This window comes from Pollachius pollachius, assembly GCF_949987615.1.
Source record: "Pollachius pollachius genome assembly, chromosome: 1".
Lineage (NCBI taxonomy): Eukaryota > Metazoa > Chordata > Actinopteri > Gadiformes > Gadidae > Pollachius > Pollachius pollachius.
In genome coordinates this window covers 14,775,158-14,798,648 of record NC_136934.1, presented here as the reverse complement: position 1 = coordinate 14,798,648, position 23,491 = coordinate 14,775,158, and the positions used below count along the sequence as shown (strand labels likewise).

Sequence of the window (23,491 nt, the reverse complement as noted above, 5' to 3'; positions counted from 1 at the left end):
ATTGAGGCAGCAGCAGTGAAAGGTGTCCTCGCATGTGGGATGAGAATACCACGTATGGCGGTGCTTGAAAAAAATTGCCTGTAGCCACGCCCCCTTGTCACACGTCATGGCTCTTCTCCCATCATCAAGATCAAGATCAAGATTGCTACGCCACCACACGAAAGGCAATCTTTTTGATCTCCTACGACTTTCAATCATTTACCAAACCACCTGTGAACATCAGCAATGCATCTTAATCAACTGCCCCGACGTATTCTAAGGCAGGATAAAAGATTAAAAGCAATGAACACGTGACCTGGATTAATAAGGTGGAGAACAAAGAAGACAATCAAATAATGGGGCCGTGCGAATATGTGCTGATTTAACAAAAAATCTCTCTCTATCTCTCCCAATCGCTTCGTCCCTCTTTCTATCAGCTCTGCTTAAATCTAAAGGAATACGCATCAAACCTTTAAATTAAAAAAGGGGGCTGGAGCAGGTGTGGGGACCAAAAGCATTGCTTATTGGACCATGCCAAAAATACATTCAATTACATTACATAAATTACATTACAATAAAAAGGAATATAACCCATGTACATCGAATGAGCCAAGTCTTTTACTTCTCAGAGAGCATGACACAGGTCATTATAAATATCGACCAAATTTGTCTCCTTTTCTTACTGCATTTTCTTGAATTGGATCCATCAGTCTCTCTTAATTTCCCTTCCGATTTTCATTTCAAAATTGGAAGTTTAGTTTTCGTCAGTATTAAATAATAGTATAAATTTCCCTTCTTTTTTTTTGCTACACAGACATGACCTCCATGTGTCAACAGACACCCCCTTCTCTCTCTAGGTCACCGTTCACCACAAATTCCTAACTTCTCATCATCCTTCCCTGTGTGAAGCCTTCGGGCTCATCCATCTCCATCGATAACCAGAACAGCGGTGAATGTGTCTGTGTGGGAACTAATGCACACTGTAAACCTCAGGCAGAGTCCTGAACCAACTTCCATGCGCTGCTCTGTGTCTCTGGTACCATAACCCAGGGAAGACATACACAGAGCGAGGAAACAATGGACCTCATGTGGACAACTGCTTCTCAGTGGAGCTGGGCGGGAAGGTGTGCAGACACAATCCCAGAGGCTTAAGGAAGCTGATGTGGGCGGCTGGAGTGCTCTGTGTGCGACTTGAAGGGGAACAATTTCTGTGGAAATCTCAGGTAAGAGGAGGTCCTGAAGAACCCCCCCCCCCCCCCACCTCCCTGCATGAAGAAAACCAAGACGAAGAATGAATGAATTAAATAAATGCTATCCCCCTCAGCAGCACACAGCAAAACACACACACACACACACACACAAATACACAGTCTTTCTCATCCAAACCTAATCTAGCACACAACACTGCTACATTCACAGACCCTCGATTGAGGTTTCTGCCTCAACAGTTTCCCTTTGTGCAATCTGAACCATTATCTTGAGATGTGAATGATGTATCTTCCCTAAAAAGTAATTTTCCCTGTGAAAATTGGCTTTTAAGTTTGCTCTAAGGTTCCTTTTAGATGCTAATAAACTAAATCCAAGGTGGATACCAAGGAAAAAAGGCTTTTTCTATTTGAGCTTTGTACAAAATTTGTTTCACATCATTTTGTTGTGGAGGATTTGAGAGGCGGTGGGGACGACTAGAAAGAAAGACACTCGAGCATGTGAGGAGGGGAGGGAGATAAAGAGAGAGGTAGAGGTAGTGACCTGTGGACAGTTTTAATGCATTCATATATTTATTGTGTTGTGCGCCCCACACTTCATGAAATGTGAACCATTCTCAAAGTCTTTATCCATCAGTATTCTATCTTTCCATTAGTCTCTGTTTCTTTCAGCCCTGTGTCTTTCGCCCTTTTCCATTCTGACTTCTCAAACTTTAAGCGTGTCCGTTGCTCTCTCGTGTAAATCCACAAACACCAGCACCGGTTCCCTGGAGGGCTGGAAATACATATATTTCAATAATATAACATTTGCATTCGCCCATTGCCATTCATACAGCAGGGAGCGGACAGAATTTAACCAAGCCCCTGCCGCACACGCACGCGCACACACACACACACACACACAACTGTGAAAGTCAATCCACAAAATAATATTTACACTGCATACTACAGCACAGTAAATCACCATAAACCTGTGATTATTCTCAGTGCACCACATTACAGTTTGGCCAGAGTAAGTCAGGAACCCCAAGCCAACTGTAACCATGGACAACTCACCCATATACTCACTCGGACGCAAACAAAAACACATCCTTCACCATTTACAACATGACATACAACCAAATTCATTGCACATGAAGTATGATCACACATACACACACACAGAGGCAGAAACGTGTACCTAAACCTCATACGTGGACCCGTGGACAAACACACAGAAAAGTTGAGCCGTCGACTTATTAATCGCTGATCCCTACTGACCATGATGCAAAAGGATTGAAGAAGATGAACGTCCTACAAAATAAGGCGGCTGAACCCTTCCCCGCTCCCAAAACAGACACAGGGCCCCGGGGGAAAGCAGCGGGCGCACGCCTCTGTGTCGTTCCACCAGGGCGCAGTGCAGAGTGCTAGTAATTGCAGTCACTAATGACTATAATAACATACCTAAGCACTGGGCCGCTTAACTCTGGGCCGCATATGTTGATTGCAATCATAGCTAATTGCCGTGTTTGAGCCAATTAAGGACACCAACAATTTCCACGGTTGCTGCTCTAACTTGGGTCCCATCAATCATTGGTTTAAAAAAATAAAAAATAAAGTTTACTGAATGCATCATCCCAATGGTGACTCTTAACATAACTTGTATGTGTATGGGTTGTCTATAATCATAGTCACTTACCAACTTTCAGTCAATATTTATTTCCATTAACAGAATCACCTAACGTCAATGTCTGTCATAATGCTTCTTTTAGTTCTTTCAGTTTGCACGCTTGTGTGTGTGTGGGGTCTGTGTCGGCCATGGGTTAAACAACACAGTTTCAGATCCACTGGGCTGTAGCAGCCATTGTTTACCATTATCTTCAACAGGAACGAGTAGAGAATGAAAGAGGGGGAACACACACAGATGAGCTAGAAATAGGCCTAGATTGAAATGGAACACACCTATGATGGTAAAACTAATTAATACACACAAAGACACACACGGACACACAGATACATAAGCGTACACCACACTAGTGTTTCATAAGACACACATTAACAAAGAGGTTGGAGTTGCATGGTCAGGGATAATACAATTCCAGGGCCGAGATGGGCGGGATTGGGCGGGTGTGTTGGGCGTGGCCCGCGGTCATAAATAAGAGGCAGCCCGGGGTTGGGCCTGCAGTAATGTGATGTGATTAATGTGATTAATGTGATGTGACTAATGTGATGTGTGTGTGTATCTTTCCTTGTGTACATAATGTGTGAAGATGCTAATATTAAGACAAAATTACTCGGAAGACAGACAGAGAGAGACAAAAACACACACACACACACACACAGATTCAGACACTGACACACATCAGCATGTGCTAGCAAATACTAAGATGGCATTCCAGTGGAACACTAAAACAATCAGAACACCAACATAAAGAAAGCGCCCGGGGTGGTTTGCCCATGCTGGTGAATGGCATTAGTCCTTATGCCACATCTTCTTAGGCGAGGAGCGGGTAACATAAGCAACCTCAGCAGGAGAATATCGCCTTCTGCTTCCCTGCACTTCATCATCCCATCTCTCTCTCTCTCTCTCTCTCTCTCTCTCCCTATTACATCGCTCGCTCTGTCTCTCTCTCCCTACTACATCTCTCTGTCTCTCCCTCTCTCTATCTGTCTCTCCCCCCATCTCTCTCTCTCCGTCTCTCCGTCCATCCCTCTCTCTGTCCACCTCTCTCTCTTGCCCCCTGCTCTCCCCATCTATATTCAATATGTTTAGTTGCCCGGAATAAAGGAAAGGAAGAACAGGAAAAAAAGAGGAGTGTAAGGAAGTGCTGGGAATAGTGGTGGGTTGTGGGCGGTGGAAGTGAGGGGGTGTTGATTGTGAATTCAGCTTTAGCTTGCAATGACCCATCATTTCACACCGGGCCAAATGGCAGGAATTCATAAATATAAATAACGACAAAACTTTCTCCTCCTCCGAATGCTACACAGCTCACGCGGGCAGAGCCCCATTAGAATAAAGCAGTCTTCTTATTCGCTGTCTCCTTCTCTCTCTCTCTCTCCCTCGCTCCCTTTATCTATCTCTCGCCCTCTCTCTCTCTCTCTTTATCTATCTCTCTCCCTCTCTCGCTCCCTTTATCTATCTCTCTCCCTCTCTCTCTCTCGCTCCCTTTATCTCTCTCCCTCTCTCTCTCTCTCTCCCTTTATTGCTCTCTCTCACTCCCTTTATATCTCTCTCTCTCTCTCTCTCTCTCTCTCTCCCTTTATCTATCTCTCTCTCTCTCTCTCTCTCTCCCCCTCTCTCTCTCTCTCTCTCTTGCTCCCTTTATCTCTCTCTCTCTCTCTCTCACTCCCTTTATCTATCTCTCGCCACCTCCAGCAGGGTTCTGCATCTTCTTCGAACTCCACAGCGGGTTTCTCACCAAATATCATTTCTGGCCACAGCCATCTCTCTCATTGACTGTCATCTTCCTGCCGTTGAACCCGTTGCCGGCTCTACCCTCCCGACCTGCCCTCTCTCTCACAGCCATGTGTGGGCGATGGGACGGCGGCCAAGCCTGCAGATTTTGAAATTAAAATACAGTTCTCTGGTTTGCCTCTTTTCAACACCACACCCTATGCTTTCAGTTGTCAGTTTAAGAGTGCACTTGTTTTCCCTGGCATCATCATCTGTGTGTGTGTGTGTGTGTGTGTGTGTGTGTGTGTGTGTGTGTGTGTGTGTGTGTGTGTGTGTGTGTGTGTGTGTGTGTGTGTGTGTGTGTGTGTGTGTGTGCGCACGCGCTTGCGCGTGTGCGTGTGCGTGTTGGGCGGTGGACGGGGGCCAAGTGGAAGGGTACGGGCTGGGTTTGGCCCGATCCGAGCCGCTGACAATCGGGACTGATTAGTAGCGCTGTTCTTATACCATGCCAACACATTCTCAACAAATATTCTGATTCTGAGAGAAGAGAGAGAGAGAGAGAGAGAGAGAGAGAGAGAGAGAGAGAGAGAGAGAGAGAGAGAGAGAGAGAGAGAGAGAGAGAGAGAGAGAGAGGCTTTAAAATGAAATGGAAACCAATTAGAAAAAGGTGTGCTGAATCAGTGAGTGAATTAGAAGGGTCAAACTACATGCTAGTTCTCTCTCTCCCACTATCCCCCTCTCTCTCTCTCCCCCCTCTCTCCCTCTCTCTCCTGGTGGGCTGTGAGAGATCAGGACGACAGATGCACAGGGAACCTGATCGTAAACAACGCTGCGTTGTTTCCGATGTTACGAGGATGTCACTCGTCATTAAGATCACTTCCCGCTGCAGGGAGATAGGTGAGCCACCACCGGGCCGTGTTACCCAAGTGGACCATGGGACCCGTGGCACGGCACCAACATGTCTCCACATCCGCGGTATTCAGAACACTTCCTCAGACCACCGTGGTTCCATTGTTTCTCTGTGTGGTCCGATACCTTAAACGCTTTGTTTACTTCCTCATGGGGTCATTCTTCAACTTGATTTGTCGTCTTAGAATTGGAGCCAACACCGACACCAGAACCACACACACACACACACACACACACACACGAAACACACACATACACACACACACACACAGTAAAGCAGAGATATGCGGCGGCGAATGATTACTCCAACTGCTATAGCTCTCCACACCGCCAACGCTAATGGTCGCCGGGGCGACAGTCGTCGCGAAAGAGGGGACAATCACAGCCAATCACAGGGTAGGTTGGAGTGGCAGGTGAACTAATGGCCGGCATGGAACAGGATGATATAATCTTCTCGGAAAAGGCGGATGGTTATCGGGCTGAGACGCACAAGTGGTTTTCCTCGCATGTCAGTCGGGAGAGCGTGACACCGGCGGCACTCGCCGAGTCTCGCCCACTTCTCTTTTTAACACTCTCAACCTCGCTCTCTCTCGTCTAATCGTTGCAGAGGAGGTCTGGCGTCTGTCTGAAGTACAATACAGAGACCGCGCCAATGCAAATGTAGCGGTTTGACACACACATGATGCGTCGATGTTCACCGCCCACACCATCACGCAGAGGCCGGCTTATCAGAGAGGAAGGTGAGCTGTAAATTAAAGAAATTACTGAAATGTAATATTAAAGACGCAGTAGAGGGACGGATGGTGTCGCGGTTAGGGTGTTTGAGGTTCTGGGTTTGAACTTTAAAGTCTGCTCCTTAACGTCACGGATCTTAAAAAAAACCTTGGAAGAAAATGTTCCCGACTAAATAGAGGATGAATCAAAAATCGAGGCGAATAAACAGATGCGATATCCCTTCAAACAGCACTGACTTGGGGAGGAAAAGGCCAGTGACGCTAGTTTGTCTGAATAAGTAAATATTTGCCCAGACAGGTTTCATCCCCTTCCCCTTACGCACCCCCCCGCATGCTCCACTTTGTTCCAGAAGGCCGCTGCCTCCTCATGCTTTTATGGAGAAATGGCAACGATACATATCAAGCAAAGGTCAGCCTGTGAGTTAACATTGAGTGTGTACGTGTAATAGCCAAGACGGTGTGTTTGGGTGTTGATATTGATGAATGTATATGTACTTTGGAATATGTGGTGTGTGTGTGTGTGTGTGTGTGTGTGTGTGTGTGTGTGTGTGTGTGTGTTCTGTGGCTCGACAACGCGTACAAACCTACACAGAAATGAAGCCATGTTACATATCAAATAAAAGGTCAGCGTTAGGAGTGTTTAAGTTACAACTCTGTGTCAAAGACCAGGTCAAAAGGTAGCCCAGGTAGCCTGTTCAGTATTGTCCTTGATCTGGATCTGTACAATTCTAGAGAGAAATGATCGGAATGTTTTAGCTTAGCATAATTTGTCTGTGCATTCATCGTACGTTCACAAGTACAAGCCTATGAAGTCATTCATTCATATAAAGAATATGAATACACATATATCAATAGAAAAAAGCAAACATCCAAGGTAGCATGATAGCTGTTTTAGATTAGCAACATGGCTCCAGTCCTTGGGTGACTTTTCTGCCATGTCTTAGGGACAGCCTGGGCCGATCAAAGCCAGACATCTCTGTCTAGTCAATCACAACTGAAGGTCAGACTTAAAACAAAACTAATAATAAGTAAAAAAGCCAATAATTGTATTTGCATCATTATGGAGACTGGTTTAACATAATGAACATGATAGCTGTCTGCACAACCTGGCGAGTCTGCGTGTCTATTTTTGAATAAATGGTGGTTATTATTAACTGATGGTGGATGAGACAGTAAAAAATGGTGTTACATAAATGCAATTAATTGTTATAGGTATTATTACCTTTTCTATAAATGCATTACTGCTAAGAAACAGACGTTTTAATTGAATTTTTAATAACTTCATATTAGAAAATATGAAACAAACAAGTTGCTTGTAACTTCAAACCAAGTGCTAGATATTTGTGTTTCAAATAAAATATAATGTACTCTGTATTTTAATATTATTTTTATTAAATATAAAAAGGTGTAGTAATCACACAACCGACCAATGACTAAAATGAAACTCAGAGTGAAACTTGCTTGTGTAATTTCTCAACAAATGCTGGAGAGTTAGTTTCACACTGAGCAAACGCACATATATCATGCAATTCTGCGTAGATAGAGGTGGAAATCAGCGCTCGCTTTTGTAGCCTATCCATCGAACATCATAAATATTAGAAATCCTGAAACAGGGAACAAATATGAGACCATATATACACCTATTGTTCGATATATGCATACGTGTCCTTTGTATTTCTAAACCATTGATTTCTAAGGTTGTTTTTAGTGTATTCTGAAACGCGAAGGACGGTTGTCCATTCCTAGACTCGACAGAAAACAAGGGCAAAAAACCCGCGGCCCTAGAGAACATCTCCTGATAAGGCGCAGGTAGAGCAGGTAACGCGGCAACACAGAGATAATGGGAAATACACTGGAGCTCAACTTGAACTGGCCCCGCTCACGTTGCTCCAATGACAGCTCCACCTTCCATGCTGTACTCTGTGTTCCTGCAGGGACGTTAAGGGAGGTGGGGGGGAGGAGGGGGGAGAGCAGGGGGGGGAAAGCCTGCACCCTGTGTGTCGCCAGGGGAGGGAGGCGGTTGAATCAAAGACGAGAGCAGAGGGGCCGGCCAAGGGTCTTCAACCCCATCATAAACCAATCTCTGGCTTTCAGACACCGGCGTGCACACACATAGACACACACGTTGACAAAACACACACACACTTATAGACAAATACACACGCTTACACGCACACATAGTCAGATACACACATACACGTATAGACAAATATACACACATAAACACACACACACAGACAGACAAAAACACATATAGACAAATACACACATAAATACACAAACACTACACATACACATAGACAAATACACACACACACACACACACACACACACACACACACACACACAGACTCCCTGCTCTAATACATGCTGGGATCCAACAGCAAACATCAATGTGGTGATTGAGGTAAGGCAAGGAAGACGACAAAGACTTGGCATGTGGAACTGTGTGTGTGTGTGTGTGTGTGTGTGTGTGTGTGTGTGTGTGTGTGTGTGGTGTGTGTGTGTGTGTGTGGGTGTGTGTGTGTTTATGAATTTATATATGTGTGTGTGTGTGTGTTTATGAGTTTATATATGTGTGTGTGTGTGTGTGTGTGTGTGTGTGTGTGTGTGAGAGAGATTGTGTGCGTGCCTGTGTTGGTGTGTGTGTAGAGCAATGACCCATGAGCTTGTAAGGCGCTTCAAAGTAAAGCAAGACGATTGTTCTTGTTTGTTGTCCTCCCCTCTGAGTTTATCTGTCAGACAGAAAAGTGCAGGGATGGAGAGAGAGAGAGACAGAGACAGAGAGAGAGAGAGAGAGAGAGAGACCACGAAAGGAATAAACAGATTCTCGTAGGACAGAGAGAACTTAAAAAAGATATTTAAAGACAAAAACAGAGACAAACCAGACAGACATCTCATGGGGATAATCCCATAAATCCCCCTCCCTCTTACAACTAACTACAAGTAGCACAATAAATATAATACTAAATGAGTACTAGGCTCTTCTGCTGTCTCCTATGTCTTCTGGTCCCTCCCAAAAGTAGAGCAGTTATTATTGAGTTCTTCAGATGTCCTGCTTGTAGGAATAACTACCATGCAAATGGACTCATAAAGTCTGTCCTTCCGACATCTGGGCTTCCACAGACCGGCTTGCTTCGAACGTCATCATAAATGCAATGCGCTATATAAATGCAATTAATTATTATAAATATTACAACCTTGTCTGAGAATACTTTATCGTTCAGAAACACTTCAACAGAAGTTCAAATTAAGTCATGAATAACCTCATATAAGGACATATGGAACAAACAAGTTGCCTGTAATTTCTGTGGTTAGAAGCAAACCAAGTGCTATATATTCATGTAAAAGGTTAAATAAAATTGAATGCTGAAATGCTTGTAGGAATAACTACCATGCTGGTGTTCTCATAAAGTCTGCCTTTTCAACATGTGGGCGTCCACGGACAGCCTGCTCAGAACATCTTCAGGACATATGGACAAGTTGCCTGTAATTTCTGTGGTTAGAAGCAAACCTAGTGCTATATATTCATGTAAAAGGTTCAATAAAGAACATCTTTAGGCCAGCTCTGTTGAATAACCCTGGGTCTAATGTCCTATTTCCAACACTTAGAGATATTTGTTATTTGACTTTCAGGGCCAGCACATATCAGCCAGTGAGACATAAGCTGAAGGGGATTTCCATTGACCGCAACAGCCATTAAGCAGGAGCACAGCCTGGCCAGATCATTAAAGGCATACCTGTTGCTTGGTGCTTTGTTCTCACCCATTTTATAATCACATACAAACGTACACATTAGTAAAAACAAAGTAAAAACCTTTCATGTGTGTGAGGATATGACCTGACCAGGCACATGGCTGGTGCAATTTTCTCAGTTGAGTATTTCCATTTCCAATTTTAGAAAATAAAGGTGCACTCGTTGAACCTGATTAACTTTCCAGTCAAAGCACAGCGCATCCACTGAACCTCCAAACAAACAAGCTAACTCGATTTTTTGTACGTAATAGTTTTGTTTAACTCCATGCAGGAGGGAATATGGGTGTGGTGTTGATGTCATCATTTTCCCTCCAATATGCCTAACAAATTGCTAAATGTATGGAACCCAACTGCTGCCATCTCTGTGGAGACGGAGACGGTTGGTTTTTCCAATCACAGTCAGTAGCAAGAGACGTGGCTTTTAATCAGATGATCTATTCTCCAACTACAGGTGAATCGCTCTGAAAACTGTATCAATAAGAGAATGAAATGTTGGCATCATTTCATTATGGTTTTGTTTTCTGCTGATCAAACAAAACCATTCGGTGGCTGATGCAAAAGAGGGCAAAAAATATTGAAAGGGACATTTGTTTCAACGCAGCAACATTTACAAATAATCAGAAATAAATATACATGAAAATTCAAACACATTTGGGAAATTCAGAATAATTTAGAAAATACAAGGGAAAATATAACTTGGGAAAATATAACTTATAAAATATAACTAACTAAGGTAAATGCTGACATTTCACTAGATTACTTTTACTCACAATATGTGCTTTAGCAGGTTAAGTATAGCAGTTATCTCATCACAAAGCCCCTAATGAACTCTTAAACCAAGATTGGTAATTGAGGCTTCGCCACCACAGTCCTAAGATAATGTAAGCCGCAACACAGGAAATAACTACAGAAAGCAGACAGCTTTAAAGGGAGCGATTCATTTTGTAGCATTGCTCCTTCTGCCGCGGTGTTGATTTCAAAATAAGCGGATATGTATGGCAGTTATAAACAAATAATGAACACATTAGTACAAGCTAGTCAGTAATGCACTGGATTTGTGCTATGACATTCTATATACAGCTTTTTCATGGATGTGTCTAATGGATTTGAGCACATTTTTTATTAAAATGTAAAATAATTTTGTTGTTTTATATTTGAATGTGCTATAGGCATTATTTGTCGTGGGTTTTGCTCATCTATGGATGCATTTTGTTGACATTATTCACGTAATAGAGTATACAGCAGATTTTCATACCAAAAATAGGAAAATGTATATTTTATACTAAAGGAAAAGACACAGTAAAATCATATTGTGCATACCTACAAGGTATGTAGGAAAACGAGAAACTGCACAAAGTTCAGGTAATACCATACAATAAACCAAAATGGTAAAACTTAAAATATGTTGGTGTCACCAACTGAGAAACTCTTTGGCATCTGTAAACAACCTGAATAGTAAAAATAGTTTTGGAAGGAAATAGGAAGTATGACAGAATTGCATTGCATTGCTTTATTGGTCGCCTCAATTGCAAAATCACTTGCCCCCCTCTGCTAACCCATCTTCCTGCAGGCAGCCATGCAGAGCGCATGCTTGATTCCAAAAAATATTGTTTTTTTTTATGACATACCACTTTTTAATCTCAAAGTGAAAAATAATTGTGTTTTCAGACATAAGTGGGTATGAAACTAGGCAAGAGTTTTGCTGTTTGCAATTAATAGTATTGACCTTGTATTGTTGGTGTACAAATATTTCACCCAGAGCATGCCTTAAGAGTGCACAACACACACGACCCCACACACATATACATGTGCACACATACGTACGCATGGGTGCACACACGCACCTCATTATTTCCAAGTGTTTATTCAAACGGTCACCAGAAAATGGTTGTAGGTAGATGAATGCTGTTATTATTGCATTGCTTAAGTCTTGTATTCCCAGGTGGCATTCACAACGCAGGCACGGAGGCACACATCATCATTTTATCTGTAGCCTTTACAGCAGGACCAGGGGTTTGATGGGGCTGCTCCGAGCTCAGCATCTTCAATAATAGATGCCTGAAACACATCATTGTTCTATTGCCGGCTAGTGGGCTGTGGCCTAGAGGGGCTGGGAGGACTTCTTGGAGGGTTATTCATAGGCTGCACACACTCACAGCCGCACACACACACACACGCGCGCACACACACATGCATACAGATACACATTTGCCATTTCACCCACGCAATTCAGCTCTACCCGTCTCTCTCTCGCTCTCTCCCTCTCTGTGTCTCCCTCTATCTCACCCCCACTCCCCCCCTCTCTCCCACCGTCTCCCAGCTGCCCTATTAAACTGAAGAATCTCTGGAAGTGAAATGAAACTAGTAAATCTGGCCCTGTTTTATGATTGACTTGATATGATTTGTATTATAATTTGGACCTGGTGCCCCTCCCTCCTGCTCCCTGCCTGCCTCCCACCCAACTGATTGCCTCACCCCCGTCTCCCCCCTTTCATTACTTAGATTGGCTCTTGTAAAAAGTGCCATAGGGTCCTGCAGTACATGCACTTCCGATGCACAAACTGTGCATACACCCAGACACTCACATAGACGCATACACAAATGCATGCACTCATGCACACAGCTGTAGTGCGCACACACACACACACACACACACACTCACACACCGGGACGGATACACACACAGACACACAAACACACACGTGATTTCATGTCTACTGTCCCTTGCACTTCCAATGAAGTCAAAGGTGGTAGCGGAGAAGGTCACTGGCGCTTCTGATGCAGTTTGACCTCAGCAGCCATCTGAACTACTGGTGGGGAAGGGGTCTATTTAGAGATGAGGGGATCGAATCTTTTCACTTGGATAGATTTATTCATTTATGAGAAGCTCTGAGAAAAAGCCAGTGGGCTTAGTACCTCAGAGAAAAAGACGGAGAGAGAGAGAGAGAGAGAGAGAGAGAGAGAGAGAGAGAGAGAAAAAGAAAGAAAGAGAGAAAATCACAAAATTGGCCAAGTAAATGACTGACGGATAGACAGACTGACTGGGTGGGTGACTGAAATGCTCTTTTGAAATGCAGACAGTTTGAAGTTTGAAATCTCAGGGTCTTTGAGCTGCAGAGATGTGACCGGACAAAGGGGGCTGCAGAGGTCAATGTATTGTACAGTGGCCCTTTAGGCCCTCACTGACTCCATCATAGGACTGATAACTCCTCACTCTGACCACGAGCCCATGGGCCACGTTGGCTCTGTGTGTTTGTATGTGTGTGTGTGTGTGTTATGCATGCATCCGCCTATTTGTTTGACAAGAAAGCGAAGCCCTTAAAATGGTGGACGACCACATTGAAATCAGCGACACGCATCACCTGCACGCAAGCACTCTGAATTGAATCCCTTTTCTTTTTTTCACAGAGGAAAACTAGAACAACACGGGTGCTGGCATTGGCAGGTTTGACCTTGTGCGTGGCACTTAGTACGCCTACGCTGCGCTCAGAAGAGTGGGCTTTCTCCGGAACGTAGAGTTCAACAAAGAGGACATGTACATGCACGTGACTAATCCAACCAAAGTAGCTGCATTGATTCATTTAAAGTTGCAAAATGTATAATTGAGTTCAATCAATGTCCTTTCAACATGGGCTTCAATGTCAGTACAAACACACATTCATCGCTAACATTATGAACTCCTTGTTCCAACATGTGTTTGTATTTTGTATGTATAAGTGGTTGGTCATTGAATGAGCAAACTTTATATGTAAGCAGGAATACACACAATGTGTGTGCTCGCTATAAATAATTTGTCATTCTTATTGAAATAAGAATAACTCTGTTCAAACACTGCCTATGCAAGCAAGCAGTCCAATCACAGGACTGACATGTGCATGCTGTGCTGAACAAATGCAAGAAGCAGAATCACAGCTGAATGATCAGGATAAATGATCGCAATCTCAATATTAAGTAGAAAAGGAAAGAAAATTCTGGTTATAATTTTAACCATGATCCAGCTACTGCAGTTGTTACCATGCTGAATATTACCACATATTTCTGAAGGCATTGAGAGTCACAAAGGCTCTGTAAACGTCTCTCCCTCTTCTTTCCCCTTAAAAAAAAGACTAAACTAAACTCAAAATTGGCCTGGAATCAAGGCCCCGACATCTGTTCCTGAGGCAGAGTATCTTAATAAAGACTGGAACCAAAGGCATGCTGGGATTTCACCTTCCCATCCCAGACAGCGACCACAGGCAAACACACACTGCGCCTTCCGTTCGCCTTTGCGTGCTCGGCACTTGTTCTTTCCACAAGCGCTTCCTGCCAATATCAGCTCTTTCTTTGCGAGAAGCAGTATAGGGCTGCACACTAGGCTACAGCGTATTTCTGCAGTGCAAGGTCCAAAGCAAACTGAAGCCTCTGGAGCCCCGTGGACAAGGTACATAAAGCAGAGAGGAAGGCAGCATAAGGGGAGGAGAGGAGAGGAAGACAGGAGAGGACAGGAGGGGGTGAGTCGACACTGAGATAGGAAAGGAGAGGACAGCATGAGAGTTGAGAAGGAGGGAAGGGGAGAAGAGAGGAGCGGAGGGGATGGAGAGTCAGACAGAAAAGGACAGGAGGAGGTGAGTGGGACAGTGAGAGAGGAAAGGAGAGGACAGCATGAGAGTTGAGAAGGAGGGAAGGGGAGAAGAGAGGAGCGGAGGGGATGGGAGAGTCAGATCGGAGAGAACAGGAAAGGGGTGAGTGGACAGTGAGATAGGAAAGGAGAGGACAGGATGAGGGTTGAGAAGGAGGGAAGGGGAGAAGAGAGAAGTGGAGGGGATGGGAGAGTCAGACAGGAGAGGAATGGAATATATGATGGATGAGAAGGGACAGCGAGAATAGAGGAGGAGAGGAGAGGAGTGAAGGGAAGGCGCAAGAAGAGAACGAGAGGAGAGGAGGCAAGGCGAGAGGAGAGGAAGAGAAGAGAGGAAGGAAGGGAAGGCAAGAGGAGAGGAGGAGAGGAGACTAGGGAAGGGAAGGCGAGAGGAGAGGAAGAGAAGAGACTAGGGAAGGGAAGGAAAGGAAAGGTGAGAGGAAAGGAGGAGAGGAGACTAGGGAAGGGAAGGCGAGAGGAGAGGAAGAGAAGAGACTAGGGAAGGGAAGGTGAGAGGAAAGGAGGAGAGTAGAGGAGGGAAGGGAAGATGAGAGGAGACGAGGAGAGGCGATGAGGGATGGAAGGTGAGAGGTGAGGAAGAGAGGAGACTAGGGAATGGAAGGCGAGAGGAAAGGAGGAGAGGAGAGGAGGGAAGGGAAGGCGAGAGGAGACAAGGAGAGGAGATGAGGGATGGAAGGTAAGAGGTGAGGAAGAGAGGAGACTAGGGAAGGGAAGGCGAGAGGAGAGGAGGAGAGGAAGAGAGGAGGGAAGGTGAGGGGAGAGGAAAAGAGGGGGACGTGAGCTAGGAGAGGATCAGCGAAGAGGAAGGACTGTATCATATGAGCCCATCTGAATGGTAATGCTGTTGCTCTCCCACTGATCTGCATGCTCCCTCCATACTCCATGGCTACCTCCTAGTTTTCATTAGCAACATGAATTATGGATCGCCCTCCCTGCATCTAAATGGTGAGCATTATGCTGTTTGTGATGCTCTTTCTCTCTCTCTCCATCTCCCTCACTGTCTTTTCTCTCTACGGCTCTTCTCAATGGCTGCCAGAGCCCATGATCTGTGCACAACTGTTAGAGGCGTGACGCTGAAACGTATTTCCATACCATCAGCCTATGCCCTCTGAGACACTGATAGGGGAGAACTAGGCAGCTTTGCATACGCATGTGGACACACACACACACACACACACACACACACACACAAACACACAGAAAGCCCCTATGTATGCATGTTATCCCAAATCAAGCCTGGAAAACATACACAGCTGCTGTGTGTGGCTGAATGTAGGATCAAATTGCATCGTGAAATGTGCAAAGGGGGGAAAAAAAGAAACGATGTGGGAGATCAAAAGAAACAGGAATGGCAATTAAACGGAGCAGAATCTAACCTGGCAGTGTAAGGTAGGGACGCGGAGGAGGGCTGGAGTAAGATGGAGAGGAGGAGTCAGACAGGCTGAGAGAGAGACAGAGAGAGAGGGGGATACAGGCTGAGAGGAGGGAAGAGGCTGAGAGGCAGAGGCTGGAACATAGGGACTGAGCGATGGTGGAGAGATACGCTGAGAGATAGAGATACGCTGAGAGATAGAGAGAGACTGAGAGAGAGAGAGAGAGAGGCTGAGAGAGATATAGACTGAGAGAGAGAGGCTGAGAGAGATATAGACTGAGAGAAACAGGCTGAGAGAGAGAGAGAGAGCGAGCAAGAGAGAGAGGAGAGCCTTGACCGCCCGGCGTTGGCTATAAGCGTGGCCACCTCCACCGTTTCTCATGTGGCCGGGTTTTTAGAGGAGACATCAGTGGAGCGATTGAAGCCGGACGCCGCGTAATAACAGCTCACTAAAAACATTACTGCCCCTCATAAAAGGTCCCAACCTCACTTTAATGGCCGCCGGTACGTTTCCTATAGCCTCCGACCAAAGAGAGGGGACACGTTTGGAACATCAGGACGACTTGTGTGCGAGTGTCTGTGTGTGTGTGTGTGTGTGTGTGTGTGTGTGTGTGTGTGTGTGTCTGTGTGTGTGTCTGTGTGTGTGTCTGTGTCTCTTTGTGTGTGTGTGTGTGTGTGTGTGTGTGCATGTCTCTGTGTGTGTGTCTCTCTGTGTATGTGTGTCTCTCTGTGTATGTGTGTCTCTCTGTGTCCGTGTGTGTGTGTCTCTGTGTGTGTGTGTGTGTGTGTGTGTGTGTGTGTGTGTGTGTGTGTGTGTGTTTCTATCGGTCTGTCAGTGAGCTCATGTCTCTGATGCGTGTACGTCATAGAGGTCAGTGGAGATGTCGTAACGCAGATTATCTGTGTGAACATTCGGTCAAAACCGGAGAGTCCCTGCATCCCCCCGTAGCCCCCCCCCCCCGCCCCCCGTCCCACTGGTCTTTGCTTTAAAGTTCAAGTGGCCGTGAGTTAAGAATAGTCTTGCTGTGGCGTACGGGATGACATCAACCTATCATTGGCTGCTTTTACGAGCTCCTCTGACCAGCATGCGGAATCGCTCAGTCAGGGCAATACCAATGGCGATATCCACACACGCACACACACCCACGCACACACAACCACACACACACACACACACACACACACACACACACACACAAAGTAGACCACACGAAATATCCTGTGCAGTCGTTTAGAGTTCCTGACTTTTTACAAGCTGAACTTCTGCTCTCGCGACCATATTTTGGGATATGGTGCCCACCATGACTTTTTAATGCTGTTGTTTTTTCTGCCTCTTTTTCTGAACTCACTCCAAGGCAACCTTTTAAACTGACGACTCAGTGTTATGGTTGGAGTGTGAACAGAGAGCAAACACACATCACAAGGGTCGCTAGCTTTCGGCCCGGGTCTGCTAATACAATGTCTTTAGATCGCAAATAAACAGAGGGGAAGGAAGGAATCTACAGGAAGAAAAAAAAATAGGAAGAAAAACAACCCACTGCTTCAAATGGTTCGGGGAAGATTAAATAAGACAAAAGGCCCTACCGAGACGGGCTTAAGTTTCCTCGGTGAGACAGGAAATCGGACATTTTCGGGGCTTTTCGGCAGGTTGGCAGACTTTATATGCACAAACAATCTAAGTCGACCTGGGTGCATGTGGGCCGCGTACACAGTCAACTGAGGTGAAATTAAGCTTTGTTTACTCTTAACGCTCCTCTTACACCCTCACACCAAGGAGATTGGTTATTAAGTGCACTTGACGGACTGAATACCTGATGGGTGGAGGGAAGCAGACATTAAGAGTAAAAGAGTTCAGCGAATATAACATTTACTCTATAAAACTACCACGGCACTCCTCTTTACGCCCCTGCTAAAGTGAGTGAGGGAGTGAGTAAGTGAGTCTGAGAATCGACAGATTGACAGTAGAGGGTCAATGTCAAGAGGAAACCAGACATTAGGAGGGGACTAAAGAGGAAATGATGAAAATATAACCATACTATTATTGCACATCTCACTACCCTCACAAATCATCTAACCAGTTCCTCGATGCAGAGCGGGCTTGTGAACACGGGGCTATTTTTGGTGGACATTGTTGTGTCATATTTTTTATAATCCTGTCGTTCCATGTTTGATGTTCCTCTCTATGCTCTGTGAACATATCTCCCTACTCTCTGCCCACTAATCGCATTAACTCCTCAGTTTAACTGCACTCTGGGAAATAATCTGCCACAGCAGTGCCAGTGTCCAACTTTGCTATGACCCACCTGGGGTACTGCCTGGAAATGCAACAAACAAAACACTCATACCTGTACACCCTAACTTTCACACACAAGCCCAGGCGTGGACGGACAGACAAACAGCACACACACACACACACACACACACACACACACACAGGTCATCCCCTCAAGCTCAAATATCTGGCATCAGTGGCATGCCTGTCAATTTCCAGTCATGTTTGGCATGTGCTGTGGACAGCTATAGCAGGAGGCCAGCTCTCCTCAGGCCAGGAACGGGGACTACTGCCTACTGATGGGATGTTGGTGGGTGGCCACGGTCTGCACCAGCGGGGATATGGCATCAGCCTCACACCTGACCAGAGCCCTGTGTGACCCTGATAGCTACGAGTGGACTGACATAGGCTGGCTGAGGCAAAAACACCAGTGTGTGTGTGTGTGTGTGTGTGTGTCCACAGATTGTGTTAATAATAACTAAAAATAAAAAGATGTTTAGCCAAATCTGGCACATTGTTTGACCTGAGTTAAGCTGTTAAACGTATGTGTGGCCAATAGATACAAGAGAGGAATTAGAATTAAACCATTACACAGCCACAGTGGGAACAAGCAAAGAGAAGCGGTGCATAAAGAGGAAAGGTTCCGGATTTGCCTAAATAATAGAATCAACAAACTGTTGTTGTCTGACGAAAAACAATTCCTGGTTTGTGTTTTTTAATGAATTCTATCTCTAACTATGATTGTGGCATAAAAATAATACTCAACCTGATGTTATCATACTGTACAGTGCCTTGAAAAATAACTAAAACAGTTTGAAAGGTATTTTTCTTACCTTGAGTGGTCCAAACCAGCGTCACAGACAGCAACATGAAAGACAAACCAAAGGTCTGTTGATTAGCTATTACACATTCACACAATTCAATTACAAAGAATAATCCATCCATAGATTATAGAGTTCAACATCTATACAGAACTGAGTGGATATTTTATTGCTTAGCAACCGTAAGAAATAGATTACCTGGGAGCCCAGTCACTTCATCAAATGGTTATTTGGAAATCCAATAATGCTTTATTTTATTTTTTACAGTCATTTAGTTTAAGCAAACTAATTACTGCACGTACGATAATGTGACCCTTTAATTATTTCCTAATCTGGATGCAAATACATAATTCAATGCACAGCAAAAAAGCCTAGAAAGATTAAAGTGAATTAAAAATGAGTGGAATTATTTTATAAAAGGTCCTTGCGAGCTTTACAAATAAAGCACAATTCAAAAAGCCAGAGACCAATATTCAAATATAAAAAAATACGATTAAACAATTAAAAAACATAGCTTTTTAATTTGAGTAAACACCATTTTGATCCGTGAAGTAAAAAAAAATCTTTCTAAGCACCATTCATAAATCTTTCACCAAGTATTCGGCAATAAAGTAAAAGACCACAAGATGAACAAAAAATGGGTTAAATCTAGTGTCTATTAACGAAAATATAATCACACAAATGAATTGTTGCAAAATTACAACAACAAATTAAAGTTGAAAAACGTTGATTGGTGCTACTGTGTAATGGTGAAGAGATAAAATTGAATAATTTTCCTGCACTGCGGTTTGCCACATCGTGACGTGACAATGCAATAATGAGAAAATCTTTCAGAAACAAGGGCGCATTTACAGCGAGGTGGAGAGCAGAAATTAGCGATGGCTCCGAGTCTCTTTCTAATTCCTGTTGTGCTCGGAGACGGAAAAGGCCCCGCATCAAAAACAACCGGGGACGTGTTCTGAACTCAAACGACACCCTGTGTGTCAACGAGGCCTTTGGGTCAGAAACAAGATGACACACGACAACTTTGACCAGGCGAGCAGAGTGCATCAAATTAATCCAATTTCAAAATAAATCAAGACACACAAACATACTTTTTCAATTACACACATGTACACAGTTACACACACACGCACACACACAATGGAGGATGATGATCTACAGGGACTGGGTTTCAGCTGTCAGAAGCATGGAGAGCATCCATACAGATGACAGCTAGGCAGCTATGAGGCATGAAAACTACTGAGGCACACACATACACACACGACAGACACACATACAAGACGCGCACACACACACACACACACACACACACACACACACAAACACACACAAAGAGGCCGTGGCAGACTCGGAGCACGACGTGCCACGCTCAGAAGCACACAACCGCAAACATTTCACACACACACACACACACACACACACACACACAAGCACGCAAGTACGGAGAGGCAAACAGAAAAATTCTCTGTTGGCTTTCAAAACAGAGGCATTAATCATCATTACACACACACACACACACACACACACACACACACACACACACACTGAGCATGGGTTGGCTTAAACGGGGGTGCCGTCGGGACTCGTCAAAGAGACACACGCTGACACCTCCGCGCAGCCATTACTGTTGCTGTCATAGCAACCAAGGTCAAGTGGTCTTACACTCTGGGTCTGTGCGTGTGGTTTTGTGCGGGGTGCGTGCGTTGTTTGTGTGTGCACCCGTGCGTGCGTGCGTGCGTGCGTGCGAGCATGCGTGTGTCAGATCAGTAGGAGCAGGAGTTGAGTCTCTCTTCCAGAAGTAGTCGGATCTAATGAGCTTGTCTCCGTCGGGGAGACGTGCATAGAGACAACACAACAAGACACTGGCTTCGGAAACGCGGCTCTCATGCAACCGCAGAACTCGCCGGGACAACAAGCGGTGAATCAAGGCAGGGAAATGGAAAAAAATAAATAAAAGCAAGCCTCTAAATAATTAACTTCAAACTGATGCCTTTGGACAGCTGATTGTTTTAGCCTGAACCTACAGACCCCCACTCTGTTATTACTGCGCTCCGTGTATTTGTAGATACATCAACCTTAATACGGTCCTTTTAAATCTGGACAGAGTTTGACCTCAGTTGTCAGGAGGTCTGTTTCTAATATCGGGATGTGGGAGGGGAAACGGTTGAGCGGTACGGATCAGCCCAAGGTCAACTTTCCAATGGTGGACGAGATTGCTTGTGAAGTGTTTGATCAGCAATAGCAATTATAAGACAGTGGGTAAAGAAAGCATCCATCCCATTTAGAAATGTGGGATTGCGAATGCAGAATAAGTGATGCAATCGTTGTTTCTTTAATTTTGTTTATTGCATGTTTGCTTACTGGCCAAAAGCAACACGAACCTATTATCCTTGGGACGAATAATCATTGTTTATGTCAAAGCATCAACTGTCGACAACAGCCGTTTCATTTTCACATGAGATTGTATGTGTTTTAGGCCTTCATTGAGTTTTCCATATTTCTAATGCCGCTTTTAACATTTGACAGAATGCTGCCCTTTCCATGGAGACGTCTCAGTGACATCTCTCTTGATGGAGGATCCTGTTTCACACGGTGACTAGACACCCCCAACTGAGATAGACTCCAAACTTTGCCGGTGACATGTTTGACGCGAGGCCTTTTGAAGTATCAATCTCATGTCGGAAGGCCTTCGAGTCCCCCCCCCCCGCTAGTTCAACACTGTTCCCCGCTTAGACGACGAGGGATACTCCCGAATAGACTCCAAACACGGTCTGTGGTGTCTGTCAGACGTGCTGCGGTGTGTTCACCAGAGTGATGTCAGACATCATCGAGAGCTCGCTACGGAAGCACACTTCTCAAACACGCTTCTCAAACACTCTGTACACAAAGGGGATCTCAACCCATACATTTGATCGCCAAATTATGCATCAAACCACACACACACACACACACACGCCGGCACGCAGACTGACACAAACATACACACAAACACACACACACACACACACACACACATGCACACACGCACACACAAACCCAGCCCTACCCAGACAGTATGTGTCTGTGACTTGGGGCTGACTCGGGTCTGGCGGCTTTGATCCCATTGGCTGCAGACGGGGGTCCTTTTGTGGCCCTACAAATCTCGAAGGCCTCGTAAAGTAACATCAAACAACTCGACAAATAGGATAGGAATCTGCCCCCCCCATCCTACCCTGACACACACACACTATCAATATCGAGTCCCACAGACATCAAGAGAGGGGGAGAGAAAGAGAGAGAGAGGGGGGGGGGTCTTTTAATTAAGCATGCCCTTGGCCCCCCTTGGGCAGTGCTAACAGGATGCATCCATCCATCCAAAAATAATAAACACACATACAAACACAATCCTTCTTCCCTTTTCCTGCTCCTTTCGTTACTCTGGGTTCTCGCAGACATCGTACCCAATGGGGGATTAGTGTGTGTGTGTGTGTGTGTGTGTGTGTGTGGTACTCTTGATAAGTCTACGTCTCAGTTATGAATGAGATCATTAGCCTAACAAGGTCCTCTGGCAGCCACTATGTGCTCCTTCCGCACACCGTCTGTCTGACACTCCATCTTTATATGCGGACACCCTCCGACCAGACGCTAGTGGCAGTGGGAAGGGATTCCTCATGGTACCTAATGCAGCTACAATTAGAATGGATGCAGAGCTCACAGAGCTCTCGGAGGGTCCATGCCCCCGAATGCAAACCTTTAACATGCTTTGTGCCTTCCCATAGAGGGTGGACCAGATGATTCAGCGATGGCCTTGACGTGGGCCAGGATTGTGCAATGCTTCTTAAGACTTAGTTTGGCAGACCCGTCGTTCTTTCGTATTAGTATTCAATTTTTGGGTTCTAACCCAATGCTGTTGGCCTTATTGTTGTGTGCTCTAAGATATGAATAGAATAACTTCATTGTTGTATTATGTCTGTTTAGAATTATGAGATGTTTTGGTGTAATATGTTAAATAATGCCCATTTCATTTTGGTTTATTTTGGTCTGTCCAATTAGTAAAGGGGGAAATATGTGTTTCTCCTAATTGCTTTTATACTGTTGAGAATGGAACATTGTCAACAATATGTTTAACCAAGGTGAGGTGCCCTCCATGTAAAACAGGAAAAGGTTACAAAAGTCATCCTATTAACCAAACCTGCAACTCATGACTGTATCCAATTGACTGAGTCTTAATTGTCTCTGACCAGTGTTTTGTTTTCAAACGTTGCCATTTTCCACATGTCATTTTCATTTGCCCATCCGTCTGAACTGTTAATTGCTGGTGGAAAGAGGTAAAACGGAACTATTCGGAGCAATTGCAACTTTAGCAGCAACACATGCAAGCACAGACACACACACACACACACACACACACACACACCCCTCTCTTTCACACATGCAATCTCTGACTTC

At 44.8% G+C, this 23,491-nt stretch overlaps 1 protein-coding gene across 1 annotated transcript in view; it reads right to left on the bottom strand.

Moving 5' to 3' along the window:
• fbxl17 (F-box and leucine-rich repeat protein 17) overlaps nt 1-23,491 on the bottom strand; it is a 198,410-nt gene that overhangs the window by 81,898 nt on the left and 93,021 nt on the right. The window lies entirely within an intron of this gene.